At 40.9% G+C, this 18,961-nt stretch overlaps 1 protein-coding gene across 4 annotated transcripts in view; it reads left to right on the plus strand.

Annotated features, from left to right (window-relative positions):
- The window catches only part of ST7 (suppression of tumorigenicity 7), a 152,256-nt gene that overhangs the window by 60,981 nt on the left and 72,314 nt on the right, over positions 1-18,961 (plus strand). The gene's annotated exons all lie outside the window — the stretch shown is intronic.

The raw sequence follows: 18,961 nt of genomic DNA on the forward strand, positions 1-18,961 counted from the left end.
TGTTGTTGTTGTTGTTGTTGTTGTTGTTAGAGAGATTGTGTGATGATAGTTGTGTTTTGGCTTTTCCTTTTCTACCAGCAAATGTTCTACCATGAACAAACCCTCTTGTTTTTCTTCTAAACCAACTCTCAGTGATATTTTTTAAATCCCCTTTTATTGGGCACTTTATCTAAGACTGTCAAAGGATCTTACTGACGATGTGCTCTATTCTCCGAATTAGAAGTTTTTAAAGTGCGTTAATTTAAACCTCTAAAATTATAAGGTGTTTCCAAAATCTTGATCTATGTTTGCTTCTTACTGTCCTTCTGAGAAACATTTTCTCATCAGAATGTGCTGATAATGTGCTTATTTAAGTAGTTGGTTTCCATCTAATTTGGACAAGTTCAGATTGCCACATAGTTATAAATGGAATAAGCATTTGAAAATCTTGGACAAACCTGCATTTTATTGTTCCTTCCACAGCAAAAAAATTCTGCTTATATCAGTACAGTGAGTCTGCTTATATCCGTCAGTGAATCAGACCCCTCAAATGCTAACAGTTGGTCTTAATCTAACATTTTATGTATTTTTGGTTGCTGTTATTGTTCGTACTTGTAGTTCACTCAAAATCAATATACTTCTCAGTAGTATACAGGCAGAGCCATTATTTTTAACTAAAAGAGGTATAACCTTCAAATATGCTCAGTTAGGGCTAAGAAAGGCTCCAAATTATTTGTCTCTGTATCTCGGGGCCCCTCTACAAAACACAAGGAAAACCAGGCCATTCTTAATAGAAGGAAATTTCCATAAAGGAAAATAGGCTTTACGAGAACCAGAAGCTCTGATCAGCCTGGAGAAGCATTATTGTATTTCTCAAGTGTCTCTTCTGAAGAAGGTGTGAAGGTGTTTGTGCTCTATTCGCCCAGGCTGTTCTCCAGGAAGATACAAGAAGACATGAAATTAAGTTCCGAAGGTGAAAAACAGTCTGGGGAAATAAAATGTATGTCTCCAATCTATTTGTAGTGCTAACATCCCGCATAGAGATTGGCAGGAAGATTCTAGCTCGCAGTAAGGGGAAGATTAGAGGAAAACACCGGGAGATAAACCTATCAGATGTGGTTACAGTGCTTCAGTTGCAGGTCTCGGTAAAACAGATTTGGTTTCTAAGCTTTCTTGCAAAGGCACCTTGATATATTGCTTTCCAGCATGTGCTACGTAAAACAATTGCTAAATACATAAATAAACACATCACAAGCTTTCTGTGCTATAAATAAAGGCACCTCTCTCCTGCATGCCCATTAAAGATCACTTATCAGAGGAACACTTTTCCTAGCTTCTTTGCTCAGGTAAAAGATATCTAAGGGATATTAAAAGCCTGATTGTAAACTTATGCAGAAGACAACTGTTTGAGCGTCTCGCAAGGACTCTTTTCTGACTAGTTTTATCTAGGGTGAAGAGGGGCATTTCCATGGGAGCTTCATCACAGTGCTGCAAAGCTTCTGGGCTGCACCGTGATCCCTGAGACATCCCCACAGGATGCTGGATTTGGACCGATAGGTCTATTCAAATTGCACCGGGGAAATTCCTGCCTTTTCAGCAGAACTGGGAAGGTTTGAAGCAATGTTAACACACACCTTTGGCTTCATATTCTGTATTGCACTTAGCAGAAAGTGAATCAACAAGCCTTTAGGTAGTATCAGGTATGAGGATCCAGGATATGTAGCGAAGCAGGGAGCTTTTTGTTAATTGTTGTGAATCACTTGTAGATTCTTACTAGCATGCAAGCACAGTAATCAATACGTGGTGCTTCCCTAATTTTTTAAATTTATTGTTGTATGAAAGGCCAAAATAGAGAAAGTACCTTGCTGAAAACATTCATCCAGAAGAGGCTACAGACAACAGATTGGAAAAAAAATTAGCATCAGTAAGACAGGTTATCTTCTTCGTTTAATACCAGGAGTTCTCAACACAATCTTTTTTGGTTCACTGGGCGGACAAAAAAAAGTGCCTGTTAAGAAATTATTTTTTAGGTTGGCAATGTCCCTTTATTTTGAAACAAGACAGAAAATTATCCCATTTATTGTGGTTCGGAAAAAGAGGGGGGAAAATGCTGCCCAAGGTGGTGAGCCTAAAATCCACTGAGCAACTGCAGTCGATAACTTGCATGTGTTACTGGGTGTAGAGCTGTCCTGAAGGTTTTGCTACTGCAGCAAACGGCCTTGGAGCAGTTCTTGAGATGAATCAAACAACCAAAATCTAATGAAACCCCTCAGTTTAAATAATAGTATGGGTAAATGCTTGGTGCTACGCACAAAGGCTTAGGTGCTGGGCTGCTGGTGCCGTTAACGGGAGATGGAAAGATAAATCCCTGCGCTGGAAATATGCTCTTTGGAGTCCATCTTAAGCATAGGTCAGTTGGGAAACTGCTTGGAGAGCCTGTGGCTCAGCATCACATGGAAGTGAGAAGCAGAGGAAGGGGAAAGAGAGCTGGAGGAAGAAGAAAAGAATACAAAAAGTGAACTTTGGGTTTTCTAATGTGTATTTTAGCAGGTACTCTTTTCTGGCATTAGAAGGTGTGTTATAATAAATGCTACTGTTTCACTCTGACTCGTGAGTCAGAAATGAAGTTAGATAAGGTGCAGCACATGTGATTGATGACAGGAACTCTCACCGCGCTGCTGTGTTTGCCCTGAGCGGTGAATACTGACACCTGCGGCTCTGGCACAGAGCACCTCCATCCTTGGCAGCCCCCCTCCGCGAAAGGCGCTGTGCCTGGGGCGAGATACTGCGCGACGTATGATAAGGGAGCGGAGTTAGACCTTCAGCACCGAACTGGTTTTAACCTCTTTCTTAGGTCGTGGGTCTCTGATTCCCTGGTGGTGCACCAGAGGAGCTGAGTCTCTCGGGATGGGGTAGGAAATGGCAGCACCAGTAGGAATTTAACACGCATTTAGAAAATCTAGGAAGAGTAGGCAAAAATAAAGCATGTGCATTTTAAAACATATGGAGAGAAGCGAAGGTAAAGAGAAGGTAAGCTCTTATTTCTGCATCAGCAGGGTCTGGGGGCCAGGGCATCGTAACCCGTGGCCACGAGTCCGGGCCCCTCCGCGCCGCTGCTCCTGCGGCTGTGCCAGCTGGGCAGCATCGCTCCCAGGAAAAGACCTTGTGCAGGGGGTGCCTGCGTTGTCCCTCACCTGGGTTTGGCAGATGCCGCCAACCAACTTTTTCAATTCTTGATTTCAGCTTCTCAGGGCTGCTTTTGAAAACCGGGCTTTGTCGTACAGAGGCAGTGCTGCCTCCCCAGGTTATCCTCATGGATGGGCTGCCGTCCATGAGCCCCCCCCCGCACCTTCACCCTACCAGGCAGTACAGACATCTGTCGCGGACTTTGTACTTGCAATAAATCCACGGCAGTAACTCAGTTGCCTTTTCTTTAACAGGATTATTTTCCTTCGAGGTTAAAGGAACTATTTCATTCTTCCTTTAAATAAAATAGTGGCTGTATCTCCTGGTCATCCCCCCTTGTCCCTCAAATCTGTTTGTTCATCAACCACTTTTTTGGAATTTCTTCCCTGCCTTTTAAGGTGAACTACAGGGAAATCTGATTTTAGGGAAAGCTTTGCAAAACTGTTTACTGAGAACAAAAATAAATTGTTCTGTGTCAGTGGAGACTTTGACTATCAGAGTTTTTACCCATCAGCATTCATTGTGTGTTTGGTCCATGGTTGTTTACTATACAATTAGATTGTATAAGGAAAAGTGGCAACTTCTGAACTCTTCAGAAATGGGTGGCGTTACCTATTCCTGGCAGAAAAGACATAAACAGAAGTTTTGCACTCTGGTTCCTTCTCCTTTCTGAGGCCATTCCCAATGCATGCGGATAGGACAGGAGAGAACAGGACAGGATAGGATAGGATAGGAGGGTAGATCTACTCTGCTTTTTTCAAATGACACTGCAAATTGAAACTAAATTGAGACAGATGACAGCCAAAATGAATAATTTACAAGTCAAAGAGGAAGGAGCTGCAATGGAGGCAAGCAAGTGGATGCACATCACAGAAATGAAGGCAAGAAGAGGCTTTAAAAACTACTACAGCATGAAAGAAAGTAAAAATGGCCCTGTGAGCTTGAAGCTGGTGTGCTGGGGAAATGAATTTACAAACTGCAGGTAAAGAGATGAAGGCACAAATAATTCAGTCTTTCGGAGCCATGCGACCACCTCAGGTAATCTGGTGTATGGAGAGCACTTTGGTTTCCACTAATGCTGGCCTCGAGCAAAAAATCTTAATGAGCCCATCTGCTATCAGAGCATCTGTGCTTTCCCTGTCAGCTCTGTGGAGTGCTCCTGGTGATAAACATTTCAAAGAAAGGGAGTATAAGCGTGTTGAAAATATTCTGTCTGCTCAGAGCAAACCAGAGAAAGAAACAGCGGTCTACACAGAAAGAAAATGATACGGTTAATGGCTTTCAGCAAAGAATCACGGGCTCGTTTCATTCTATTTCTTGATTTTGCCTTCTTTTTTCTGCTCATTCGATCTTAGTGGTCAGGATTCGGCAGAAATTGCTTGATTCCATATGAAATAAGTGTTGAAACTGCAGGATAAAAATTCTGTTTCCCCTTTGCAGCCCAGCTGAAGGCGAGCTTGGCTCTGCATGCCAGGGAGGTTCTCCAGCCCCTGAGAACATCCTGGGCCACTTCAGTGAAGAGGCCTCTCCTTAACCGCTCCTCAGGGCCTTGTTTTCAAACACCCAGGCAGCACGCTGGAACTCAGAAGGGTGCGCCTTAATCATTCATTTGAATTTCTGTGCTGTGTGTTTACTTGTAATTTTGCCTCAGTGATGCTCATCTAGCATTGCGGCTTCTGTAGCATTGGCCTGCATTTCCCCAAACTTCAGTATGGGAAAAACATCTGCGGCATTTTGTGGCACGTCAGTTCTCTTGACGTGTATCGATGCAGTCGGCATTTTTTGGCAGAATTGACAGCAGTGGGACTGGCAGATGGGGCAAAGAAAGCTTTGTTTTTCTGAACAATGTCCTCTTGCCTTCCTTTTTCGCTTTGCCTCATAGGAGCAATCAAGCATAGGATTAAAAATGTTTCCATGTTTTTGAAAAGCCGGAAGAGCAACATACTTAAAATCGCAGCAAATCCTGCTACAAGTTGTGTGCCTTCTGGATTTCTAGCTCTAGTCTGAGACTAACTAATCTCTGAAGGATTTACCTATTTGGCAGTATTAAATTAACTTGGGAAAACTGACAATATTAAATTAACTTGGGAAAACTCCTACAGAAGAAAAACAGCTTTAGGGAAAAGCTAATGACTCTGTGGCATTTAGTTAATTACCCAAATTACGAGTGTACTTCATGAGCAACGAACCTGGAGTAGTTTCCTCAGGAGTCTGACTCCTCAGCAAAAGGAAACCACCACTTCGGAGAAGTCCAAAACCCTATTATAACACTTCCAATTCAAGAGGTGCATTTTTCCCACAAAGCCATGTTCCTAACTCCCAGGTAAAGGAAGACTTGATTTGTTTATTTAATCTAAAAATTAAATGTCTTCAGGGCAAAGGACTTGCTAATGGGAAAAAAATGTTCTGGGTTTTGAAAAGCAGTTAATTCTTTTTTTTACCGTTATGTTCAGTGAGAAAGTTGTGAATGCTTTTGGAAAAGGGTTAATGCAATGTTTCTTTCTTGATGCATTCATGCAGAAATAAACAAGTTGTGCCCCGCTGCATGTCAGCCAAAACCATTTTTTGCTACTGCTACAAAATGGTGACATCTCTTGGTACCATTTCAAGCTATTGGCATCTCCTGCCTTTTTGCTTCTGCTGCCAGTATCAGCTCTGGGCTGGGCTTTGCCGGCGAGCTGTAGCACGTATTCCCACGTCACGCTGTTTCCTTCAGGCAGTGATGCCTTAACAAGCCCAGATGGTTTTCCTTAATTCCCCTGATTGCTGATGTTTCCTATTTTCAAAGTTTGGGATCTTTCTGCTCAGTGGCAGCTCTTCACCATGTGAAATATTAATTGCATAATATGAAAAAGAGCTTTTCAAGGGACCCATTCCTTAATAGTGCTAATGTTGCTGGAGCTCAGAGGAACCTCCTTTGAGGAACTATTTTTCTTTTTAAAAAGCAACAAAGAAAATAGGGAGATGGTAGCTAAATACAGGAAGACCCAAATCCAACACAGTAGGTTATATGGAGCCTTTATTTTTTTTCTGCTGTAGGGAGTTTTTAAGGCTGCAAATCTGTGTTAGTTTTTTTGTTCTAATCACCATTACCTACCCTTTCTTTCATGCTTTACTTCATTTTTCCAGCCCCTTTATATAATGAGAGCAGGCAAGTCTGCTTCCTGGACTATCATAGCTTAGACTACTGTGCTGTCCTGGGACAGGCTGCACTCAGATCAGGTCTGCTGGAAAGCACTAAATGAAATACCTTTTTTTGGATATAATCAGCTATTTTCTGTAATACCTTTTTGGTTGGGAGGATGATAGTACCAGAAACAGCCCTTGGAGATGGCCAGAACAATTCACTTTGCCTGTGTCTTTGGAAGGTGCTACATGTAAGTGAAGAAACCAGCGGAGGGGCTGTGAATGAGTGCAAAGATCGCTGCTGCTTCAAAATGTTACTTTCTTCCCCAAAGGGAACCCAACCTTTGGGTTCTTCCCCCACCTTTGGGAAGGTTTCTTCCCAAAGCCCAGGCAGGGAACCAAGCCCGAAGACACTGCGTTGAAAGACTCTCAGGCAAACCAGCCATGAAGCTGGGAGCAGAAGCCAAACTTTATAGCAAATTCCGTGTTGCTCTGGTATTATATATCCCTAAGTGCATCCCTCTAATGGGCACTTCTAGATGGAAAGTCAGCTGCCCTTCTCTTGGTGGTATTTCATGCTTTGAATAATGAGCATTAAGGGGTTTGTTGGTCATTCAAATGCCACAATTCCAAGCACTTAAACACACTTAGCAGGTTCCAAATCTCTCTGTTTCTGAGCCAAGTGGCATTTTGAAAAGCATTAAGTTAAGTAGTCTCCCACAATAATTTTGTGCTCCCTTTTTGAGCTTTCTGTACCAGAGTGCGCTTTGAATCTATCGCTGTATTGATTTTGGTATTTTGCCATTCTCAAAGTTTTCTTCTGGATTTTTCTGCTGAACCAGTTGCTTATTCAGATGTGTGTGTTCAGAGTTGGAATTGGCTCCATGTGCTGCACACTTGGAGATCGCTTTCCTATTGCTCTTCCTCAAGGGCCAGACGGGAAGCTCATTGCTAACCACATGTGTAGGGAGACCTGGGAGTGGATGTGAGGTCCCCTGGTTGTTGAATCTTTTTGCTGGCATTCCCCTACCTGAAAAATTCCAGAAACTTTTGCTACTGCATTAAGAGAAAACATGGTTCAAAGACAATTTTTCCAGGGTGATCTGAGTAGGTCAACTTAAAAGACTGCTGAAAAAAATCTCAGTGCAGTGATGATCATAATTAACCACCAGTATCTGAGGATTAACGTAGCCATGGTTACTACTCCTAGATATACTAACGTGAACAGAAGAGGAACAAGCAGATGCAAGAAGACCACAGCGTTTTGAGGTGCTGTTTTTGCGGCACAGCCTTCTCTGGTCATGGAGTGCGGCGGTAAAGAAGCGTTCAGTCATCTTCAGAAATGAGTACAGGCAGCGGTCACTGGGTTTGCTCAGTGCTCAGGTCCTACCAGCCCTTGGCGAGTGGAAAGCTGGGCTCTTGAGGTTTCTCTCACCTCGGTGACGCACTGCCTGCCCGACCAAACTTTCAAAACCAGTTTCTAATTGCAGACATTCGATTTGAGGCATCTTGGCATGATTTTTGAGGAACCTGGAGTTCCCGTACCTCAAGTCAGAGTCGGGGCCGGGGGCGGAATTGCAAAGAGGATCTTCAGCCATTACCTGGCTATGTTTTGAGACCGCAATGTGCGTGATGCAGTGGAAGGGAAGGGCAGCATTGCTGACTGGCTGTGCTTCTGACATGCCCTCCCTTTATCTCAGCATCTTTCTCACAGGATAGTGTGCAAAAAAAAGTGCAAAAAACCAAGATATAGCCTGTTAATCACAAAGAGAAATACTTTTCTTTTTTTTTTTTTTTTTTAAGCTGCTTTCTACATTGTAGTATCTGCAATCCAGCTATAGTTTGATAGTGTGACGTGTACAATATTTCCCTAGAGTTATTTCCTAAAATGTGGGGGTGCACTCCTCAGCTACTTGATGTCTACCTGGAGAATTCAGACAGGCAAATGGGTATTTTCTTTCACAGGTTCCAGGCTGGACCTAAATGTAGATTTTCCAAACACAGATGAATGTTTTACCTAGACTTTGAATTTTCAAGTTAGAGCAAAACCAGTAGCTGACCGGAACAACAATGGGGGTGAGAACAGAGGTTGTATAAGTCCTGCACTGGTGTTATTTCTCATGCAAGTTTCTTGTCTATCAGGTTTGCCACATTTGGCTAATTTAGTCTTGAATTTTTCACTTCTGTCTCCTCTTTCTTTGGGTTTAGAGGAAAAGAGATCTGACAGTAGCTGGTGGGTAACACGGAGTGCTGGGGTTAGTGTATTTGCGCGGGGTTTCTGAGCAGCCTGACTGCTGCGGCAGGCCGAGGGACATTTCTGTACAGCGCTAACGCAGCCCCACTCAGGTCTTCCTGCAAGTCCTGCCCCTCTCCTTCTGTGGTCCCTCCTACCTTCACGAGAAGACCCACCTCTGAAAATACTCAGTAATTTTAAGCAGAAGAAAGGAAAATTAAGGAAGACACTATTGGACAGAATGCTGTTTCACAGTTACTTTCAACCAGGTCAGCTATGGCTTATGTTTGGAATTGAATATTCAGTAAGAAAAATAGTGGGTGTCTTGCACTCCTGGGATTTCATCAAAGCCTAAATCAAGTAACATCATTATTGTTAATGAGGTAGTCTAAGTGGCATTTTATTTATCTTCTCGTGAAACAACATCAGCTTTAAACCTGGTGAACAGTCCAGTTTTGTCTACCAGACACACAAGACCTTTGGAGGAAATTGCACTGGAGAGAGACTCCCTGCCTGTAGGGACAGAAGGACCACCCTGGCCACAAGATGATCATGTTTTGAGTCTAACTTCATGCTATACGTCCGTAAGGCCGTGTGAGAGAGGTACTCCCTCAGCCTCCACTGTGCCATTTGCCGTGCATTTGGTTGGAAATTCTTCCTCTGGAGCTCACTCTATTGAAAATCTTTATTATGCAAAACTCTCCCCCAAAGTTTGTCTCGTCATCAGTCAGGTCCTGAATGCAGATTGCAGTTCTGTCTACAGAGTTACCACAGAGCCTTTTCCATTTTAATAAGTTTTGGGTGTCCTGAGGGACTGGTAGACAATGGAAATTATACAGCGCATGTCAAACACGCTGCTGTGCTTTCTTTGAAATACCTCAAAATGGAGGAAAAGAGGTAGAAGTTTTCTACTTAATTTGACTTCTTTTCCATTTGGTACAATTGCTGTGTGAGTCACTCACCTTTAAGAATGCTTTGAAGGGGAAAGTTGATTATTAGATACATAAGAATAATGAATCACACTCGATGGAAAATTCATTTTTCCCTTCTTTTTGTGCCACATTACCTAGGCCATCAATTACTGGGAAAAAATCCCTGCCGCATATAGAAGTTCATCATAGGTAGAAATTTCTCATAGGAGAAAAATGGAATGAACACCCTATTGATTTTGTAAGTAGGAAGCATAGATGAGTTTTCAATGACAGGATAATGTTATTAGCTATTGTAGATCTCTGGAGAGTTTTCATGAGGTTTCTGGCTCTAATTATGAAAATGTTTTCCAGTCACCTCTATTCCAAGAAGCACCTTGCAATTTCTTGCATGCGAAGAGATCAGCATCTTAGAGACTCTCAAAATAGATGTGCTATATAAAGTGAAGCTATCAAGGTTAGAACAGAAATGTCTTGGAATAGAATATTTCTCCAGAATTAAAAAAAAATAATCTGAAAAGTAGTAAGAGGCAAATTTCAGATGTATTTTCTGAATTTTTTTAATCGCTGGGACTGTTTTTTTGGATGCACAAAACATGATGATCCTCATCTTTGTATGCCTATGAATGCAACACACAAGCAAGGATGGAAGATGTAGCACTGCTCCTGTCTGCAGGTTTAGAGCTCATGTCAGATGCTGCCTGGAACAAAAGGAGGTACAAAAGGAGGGTGCAGGGCAGCTGAGGGGGCTTTGTTCATGTGCTGCTTTTTGTTTTAGCATGGGAATAGCTCCTTCGAGAGAGGTTCCCGGATAATGGGAACCCATGGGATATTTTCTCCTTTGTGGAATGCCAGTAGCTGGTGAAAACTCTTTGCGTGATTTGTCTCTCTAGAGTAGATTAGCCTTTGTTATCTGTGGCACTGGAATTAATCATTGTGGCAAACTTTCAGTTTAGGGTATTCTTTAGACAGCTAATGAACCAAAATCAAAAAGACTTAATGGAGCTGTTACCTCCCTGAGTGTTGCATGAAAGAAGAGGGCAAAATTTACCCTGTTCCATTGAGAGAACTGTGCTGATCTGGCACTTGGAACAAAAGCCATTAATTGTCTTAAATGACTCCAGATAATGAGGTTTAGTAATAGGCTTTTGTTTTAATACAGCTTTGAAAGGCTAAACCACATAAATCTCTGTAATGCCTCAGAATAAGCAACATTTAAGGTAACAGGTAGGTTTGACTTCACAAACAGTGCCTGTGCAAACTGGATAACGCTTCATCCGTTCAGTTACATGAATGATTAGTTGATGTTAAGAATAATTTTAAAATATGCATTTGTTTGAACACTTTGGGGTGCAGAGTGGAAAATAACGTAATTTTGTTGCAGTGCTTAGGTACATTTTGCAATGAAATACCTTACTATTGATTTTCAGTAGAGCCCAATTGCTGTTTGCCTTAAATTGAAGACTTAAAAGTCTTAAAATCATCTACTTGACAAACCGCAACAGCTATACTTCGAAGAGGTCAGTGTACGCCTGCTTTCTCTTACAAGTGTGTATCTAAAAGAAGGTAGAAGATCTCTATACACAGTGATACTCTGCAGTCACATAAGAGACCATCGGGGAACGCATCCTCACTTGACTGTAGCATCACATCAGGATTTCCCCCGCTTTTCTGTTGGGGAAATTGCCGGTACACACACGGTGGTATGTGTGTGATTAGAAAAGGAAACCACAAGCTAAGTATGAAGGTGCTTTCTGCAATATTTGGACTGGTTCTGCTTACAAAGACACCTTGTAGCATTGCACAGTGAAGGAAATCCCCCATCACAAATCTGAGAGCGTGCTTCCTCATGCAGTGCAACACTGAAGTAAAAATTAAGACAAGGACTCATATGTTTCTTCAAGCTTTAAAATCTGCAGGGGAGATGCGTATAATGACAATATTTCAAATCAATTTGCAAGCAACCTGATTTTAGAAGAATTGAGGTTGAAAGTGTTGCAAGAGAATTTGACTAAGAACCAAGCAACAACCCGATTTTACACATCCCCATCTCTAAAAATCCAGATATTAATATCTCTACTCAATACGTCATTGCCCATCCTTCGTGCCTCATTCTTATTTGGCCCAGTTCCTCCCTTCCACTTGTACATTATTAATACCAGCAGTCTGCTTTTAGCATTAGCACACTGCGATGGTCATAAAGAAATGCACAGTAGTTCAATCCCTGACAGCTAAGGGCTGTAAAGTCCTAGGAAATGCTTTCTCCCTCATTTTCTTTAAATGGAAATGCTGTGGGGGTTTTTTTGTTTGTTTTGTGTTTTTTTTAAACTTTTTTTTTATGCCAATATATTAGCAAATCTTGGTGTTCGTGCAGCATGCTGTGCAATTAACAGGAGCTGTATAATTAACTCATGTCACCACTGCATTGTGAAAGCAAGAGGAAATGTCCCTGTCTCTTGGCAGGGGCAAGTATATGGCAGCAAATTTGCATTATAATAGCTGCTTTCTTGGGGCAAAGTTGATCTTTTTTTCTCCATACTTTTATTCTCCCCAAATCCATAAGGTAGGGAGTTCGTGATCTCAGAAAAATGGCATAGCAACATGCTGTGCTTGAGTCTAGCTATCCTGAGTTGGTTTTTGGTATTTAAATTCACAAGAGAGAATGTTTTTCTTGGTGTGGGTATAGGGCATCCTCTGCCCACATGTCCAGCCTGTCTGTTCCTGGGGGAAAGTGTCACAGCTGACCTTAGCAGGACATTCTGGGAAAACATATTTGGGAATGGGAATCGTTAGTAGCATCTTGTGTTAAGTGCCTTAGTTTGTGAGACAAGGCTTTGGAGTGTATTTGATACCAAGGAATAACTTGCTGACAGTATCTCTTCCTAAATGACCACAGTTGTTAGTGTTGGCAGTCTTATTTCTCCTAGTGAAAAGATAGTTCTGAATCGCAAACCATCTTTTGCTAAAGTAAAAATAGCCTTTATTTACATTCATGTTGCATGTGTCAGTTCTTCTGTGTTTTTTTTGCTTTTGCTGTTCTTGTTTCTAACTTCTTCTTTCTATGCATATTAATTTTTGTTGCCATTCCATTTCTTTTAACTCATCTCTGTATTATACTTGTCTCTCTCTAATCTGGTTTTCTTTTCTTTTCCCTTTCTGGAGTCGCAGTAGCGTCTAAGTGGTTTTTGTCTTCCAGATCTGGTTTCCTTGATTCACCTGTATGTCCTTCTGCCCTCAGTTCTGTGATGGCTCTTGTCTCTTATCAGTTATGTTTCCTTGTGTATTTTCTCAGTGGGGATGAGCAATCTTGATGTCTTAACAGGCTGAATAGTTAAGGCACTCTGAAGTACACAGTATATTCACATAAATCTCAAAAGCTCCAGAACCTGCACAGACTAATTCCCCCTAGGACTGAGCCAGAATTTTGACCGGTCTGTTAACTTTTGACCTTATAACATGACTATAGACCTGGTGTTGAAAAGCAGGCCAGCACTGATCATTGTGTCACTGGTTTTCAGATATTCAATGCGTTAAAATGTTGAGGAGAATGATTAAATTGATTTGCTGGCAATCCTCAGGCAGGGTTGTTTGGGAAAAGATGGACTGAATTTTGCTTCAGTCTTCTGTGCTGCATATAATTTGCTCAGCGGGCCACTGGGTCACAAAGTGGAGAGAATGTTATTGCCGTCATCTGCAACCTTCAAAACTCTTTATTTTTCAGTTATAAGTAAATGAACTTGAATGTTTTTGACTTGGAACTGGTACTGTATTATTGCCTTCTGCTCTTTCTTCTCTTTGGGCTGTGCTTTGTGGCTGGAAGCCTCTCCCATGACACCCAGCTTCTCTCCAGAACAGACCATCCCTACTCGGTCTCCCTTTTTATTGTGGTAAAGGCATTCTGTTGAAAGAGAAAAACCTACATTTAAGATGTGGAAACATGGAAGAGGGAGTGTGGTGGTCTTCAGTCCAGAAAGATGTATTTCACTAATTAGAAATATCTGTAAGGGCAGTACTTCAATTACGCGCAAGTGTGTGTAGTTAATCGGAGTTCATTGTTTATCTGAAGTAATAGGTCGCTTTTGGCAAATCACCATTTTCTCTCACCTGGGCTCTGATCCAGCATTTGCTGAGAGCAACAGATGACTGCTGGCCATTAGCTTGGGCTTCAGACGTCTGAATGTGACTCTCATTCAGCCTCATGCCTTCAGGACAAGAGTAGGTGGTTGAACAAAGTGAGTGGGCATCTGGATTTCCTTGTGCACAGCACAGAGACACCGGCTGTTTCTGCCTGGAATGGCCATGTGTTTGGTTTTGAGTGACAATTTTTTTCAAGCTTTGAAAACAGAGGTACACAAAGGCCTTATAGAAGGAAATTGCATGGCATTTGTAACAAGTGAAAATGAAACTCTCCAGCATTCTTCAACTTTTGAATGCTTACTTCTTTGGTAATTTCTCCAAGTAGTCTGAAGAAGTTAAAAAAACATCTTGGTAGTTTCCCAGGGAAAATCCTGGGAAATTTTTTTTTTTTTCTGAGACAATACCCCATGCTAGCTTTAAATCTGGTGGGGTTTGTATTTATATTGAGCTGGAAGCCATCATAGTATATAATGCATAATTCAACCTGACACTAGCGTGTTTTCCCAAAAGTGTATTAAGTTAATATTCTTATGAAGGATGGGTTGAGAGTTCAAAAAGGTTATGTATAAATAGTTCAATTAAAGTCAAGAGTACGCAGTGCTTCGTACTCAGAGAGAGGAATGTTATACATTTATTAAAGTAAGTTTATTGAACTATAATTTGTCCTCTTTGCTGACACTTTGGTGGAAGAGTTCTCCGCTGCTGCAACTACTTTGAATCAGGGGGCTGCATTAATCCATGCTGAGGCAGGCCCCTGTGAAATAAGGCAGTTACTGCCCCATCCTCTGTACTGTGTTTGAACACCAGCTTGAATGGATAGTTGCAGTGAAAAGAAGCTGAATTGCTGTGTCAAAGGTCTTCAACCACAGGTTTCTTAGCTTGTCGCCTGTCTAAAGGATTTGGGTTCTTGGCACTGGTGTTACAAGAATTTGCATTGGTCTGCTCACCAAGAAAATATTATGGAGGGTAGAAACAGAACATGCAGCGAAATTTCCTAGGGATACAGATATTTTAGCCATGATAACTTAAGGACCAGTAATGCACTAGAAGGACTCTGTGACTATAAGCTTGTCTACGTTTTCTGGCTATTCGTTTTTATGAAAGTTACTACTGCACCCAGAAGCCTTGTCTCAGGAGCCCAGAGATACTGGCACAAAAAGAGCTGTGCCTTCGTGTGTATTTCAATATATTTGGATTGTTTATGTTTGATCTTTAATTCTAGGTCTGCAATGCATCTTTTTATTTATACTGAGTTATTGATACATATTTAATTTTACCTGTATTTTAAGATAGCATTCTGTTCGGGGAATTATTTTTCCTCTTAGAAGTATCATAAATGATGCAGTCCTGTCTTTGCTTGATCTGTTTGTGCATATGATTTATGTAACATTGCTATTAAATTTTTATTTGCACCCTACTGTGCAAGCTACATAGCCTCCCATTCAGAAGTAGGTAATGGGGCTATCGTTTTAGTAGATACACACATGGGAACAGTAGGCAGTTGCAGTGCTCCCTCCCCTAATGATCTTCTAATGTAATTAACTGATACAGCAGCAGGTTGATACTTTGAGCAGTTTAACCCCAGTATTTGTAAAGCAACACAGTGTTTTATCACCTTGAGTGATACATTTTACATGAGACAAGGATTTTGTTGCTTGAAAAATATCTGGATTTTCCTCTGTTGTTTATTCCCATGTTCAGAATGAATCATGAGTATTGGCAACAAATAACATATATAACAGGAATGAAATGGCATCAGCTTTCAAGAACATTTCAATCACCTCTTTTGATTAGCCTCAACAGGGAATATTAGGTATGACTTGTGTGCTTTTTTAGCTTGTCTGCCGTGAATTGAATAGGATGTAAATTCATCTCTGTGAGCATGCACAGTTAACAATGAAATAACAGTCCTTCCCTCAATATTATACAATAGGATGGAATGATTTACCATTGTAACTTAGGCACCTTTGGAAATGTAAATAGTGCCTTATTCTGGATGACTCAAGCATGATTAAAATGAAAGCAATAAAGACAAGGAAAGAAAGAGGGGGGTGGGTATTTTTAAGGCCAGGAGTCTCTCATAAGCACACACGCTTGGCTTGTTTAGACAGCATTTATAGGTCATGCTGGTTTTCTTTTAAAAAAACACCAACAGGCTGTACTGTATTCCATCATCTCTAATAACACACCTAAAATAAATCATTCATCGTCAAAACCCTGTGGAGATAATTGGGATTTGACGGTAATTTCAAATGAGTTGGCACTGCAGGAACACCAGGCAAGTTTCTTTCTTGAATACTCATTAGTTGCCCTTTTTAAGTCCTACCAAGCTACAGACAAGAGATGATACTCCAAGCTGAATAACTGCACCATCTTGCCTTTGTGGACAGAAATAATTAGGCATACACTGGCATGTTATGATTCAGAATAAAGGACATCCAGTACCACCTTTTGCTGGTGATTCTACTTGGCTTCTTTACCCTGCAGTCATCTTCTGACGGTGTCATCAACTCTCATTTCTCAGAAATCTTCTCTCTGCTCCTCAATCCTGCTACTTCATCAAACGGAAAAAAATAGAGAAGAAAAATATTACTCTCCAGATTTAGGCAGATGGACATTCAGCATTATCTAATGGCTCTAGTTTAGTGCAACACACTGAAGGAAACCTGAGTCCACTACAGGACAGAGACATTGGATATGATAGTGATTTCTCCAGTGTCAGGATGCAGACTGTAAAGAAATTCTCCCTTTTGGATTATCATATATATCAGATAACCCAAAAGTGGGTTGATTTTTACTTTGGGGATTAATATTATGAGAACTAGGCCTTGATGTAGCATCCACTGAAACAATGACTGAATTCTCATTGACTTTAGAATAAAAATAGTCTGACCACAGATCTTCCGGTGCTTAGCTTTATTGTTAATATGTTTCTTATTAGAAATTGTTTGCTTTTGTTAATATTTATGGAGACAAAGGGACTGGGAGGGTAGTTAATAATTGGCAGAAGTTGATAGTTTTCATAATGGAACAGAAGATTCTTCTATTTAATGAGTGGGAAGAAGAATGGCAAAAGGATTAGGGAGATACAGTCCAGATAAGCAGCTCTGGTAGTTGAGTACAGCTGTAGCAAATCAACTGAACTATTCCAGTTACCTGGAAGTCTGGCCCATACAATCTAAAAGCATACAGTGTCGTACCTGTTCACCTTGCCCATTCCCATAACTAAGCTGTAAAAGTGAAGAATTGTAGCAGCCCATAGTAAAAAGCATAAAGGAGCACCAGTTTACATGCAAGCAAAGAAGAAAGCAGTAACACTGGTGCAAATGACAGATAAAAAAAATCCTATCTATCTCCATTCAGATCTGAGGGTTTGTCTGTAAATCAGTATACATTGCTTGTAAAAAAGCAGTGACAGAGAAAGGCCAGAAGGATTTTTTAAGACCCTCATTCATTCTACTCCATTGATGAGCTCCATGGAGCTAATTGGTGAGAGGACTCTTCCAAAGGGGCATGCATTTCCCAAAGCAAATTTTATTGATGGCAGTCAGTAACGGTAAGTGAGTATCTCGTCACTGCTTAAGAAACTGTTCTCTTTGCAGCATTTCTTAGTGAAACACGCAATAGGAATTCAATGCAAATAGACTATATCCTTATTCAATGGATATCCTCATGTGGAATCTTCTGAAACACTGGAGGCTTAGGTGGCTTCACAACTTTGGAAATTCAATTTCCTCCAGGGTAATGGGAAATTTTTTCCAGTTTAATAGGAAAAATTCCAGCATTCCGTGACCTGTGAAGCTATGGCGGAGGAATGGAAGAGAAAGCACTTCTGTAAAGTCTCCTGCTGCCTGGCTTTTCATGTTATTTTTGGCACTGCAGCAGCACTGTGCTACATGGGGGACATGGACATCTATATCCCATCATAGCGTATTCTCTCTCAGGAATATCCTGACCTAAGCAGAGGAAGTAATTTCACTGGCAGTCTGAAATTTCCCCAGTGACACAGTTTGATTATGTCTCTGGCTTATGTTTGCATTCCAGAATGTGGAATGTTTCTTCTAAAGGACTCATGGTGGTTGGCAGAAGCCAAAGCTATTTCAGTCTCTCCATTCCTCTTCCTTCTTAACAGGTATTGGGGCAGGGACTACTATTTCAAAGTCAGCTTGTATTAGACATTAAAAAAGAAAAGAAAGAAAGAAAGAACAGGAACAGAAAAAAAAAGAAATAAGATGTGGGAAAATCCCAACTATTGATCCAGAGCCAGCATAAATCAGTGTAGCTGTGTTGCACACAGTAAAATTGGGGATGTTACACTGATTTACACAAGCAGAGAATCTGGCATCCAACTCATTTGTGAAAGAAAACATACAATGGAATTAAAAACTAACAAACTAATTCTTTACTATATCAGCCTGGTGCTTGATGCCACGCCAGTGGAGCAGAAAATGACATTCCATTTTAACAGTTTATGGCTTTTTCAAGAAAAAAATAGAGAAAATATGAAGCCAAAGCCCAAACAAAGTAGCTGAATTGCAGAGTTTCTATCTCTTTTAGTGATGCACTTCTGGAAAACAATTTTCTGTTTTACTGGTCAAGGGAAATTAATCATATGTTTGATGATTTGTATCCCGCTGTTGTTTTCTTCTCATTTTTTTGGCTTCATATTATTTAATTTCAGTAAGTGTCATTTCTAAAGGGAACAGAATGAAATGAGGGCCTCCCACCTACATATCCAGGTCTTTTATCAGCGTTTTTTAATGACTGACTGGTAGTCTGCTACAAGCCTTTTAAATTTATCCGCTAACTATTGTCAGTTCCCTCTTCAGTAGTGGATGCATGTAGAAATACAAATACATATGCGTGTATATACATATATGCATATATGTGTGAGAAATACTTTGGCACTGGTTAAGGATGAGACCAGTCTTTTTTTCTTACAGAAGATATTCTACCCCTCCATGTAGTTTAATAGAGAATGTTTTCATTTGTGGAAGACGGAGGTGATAGGAAGTTGAGAGTTTTCTTTAAACATCTAGAATCTAGTGGAAAAGCTGCAGTTCTGTCTAGTAGTTCCTGTAGAGTGATCCAAAACCTATAAAAAGATTATTTTATTCTTTTAAGGCCAGAGGGATTTTCTATGGGGGGGCTGAGCACAACTACCTGGTGATTCTCTCAGCAGCTTCCAAAATGTGGTATGACTAGAAAAGCCCTTTGAATTTCCAGAAGCCCATACAGATGGAATTGACATTCCTTGCAGCTTGTCTGGCTTTGCTTCTGCACTAGATTTCAGATAATCTGGACAGCTATCATGATTTTCACCCCTAATTATCAGGAAGCCAGTCAGGTCTTTTGCTAATCTGTTTTATGC

The sequence above is a fragment of the Chroicocephalus ridibundus genome, chromosome 1, assembly GCF_963924245.1.
Source record: "Chroicocephalus ridibundus chromosome 1, bChrRid1.1, whole genome shotgun sequence".
NCBI lineage: Eukaryota > Metazoa > Chordata > Aves > Charadriiformes > Laridae > Chroicocephalus > Chroicocephalus ridibundus.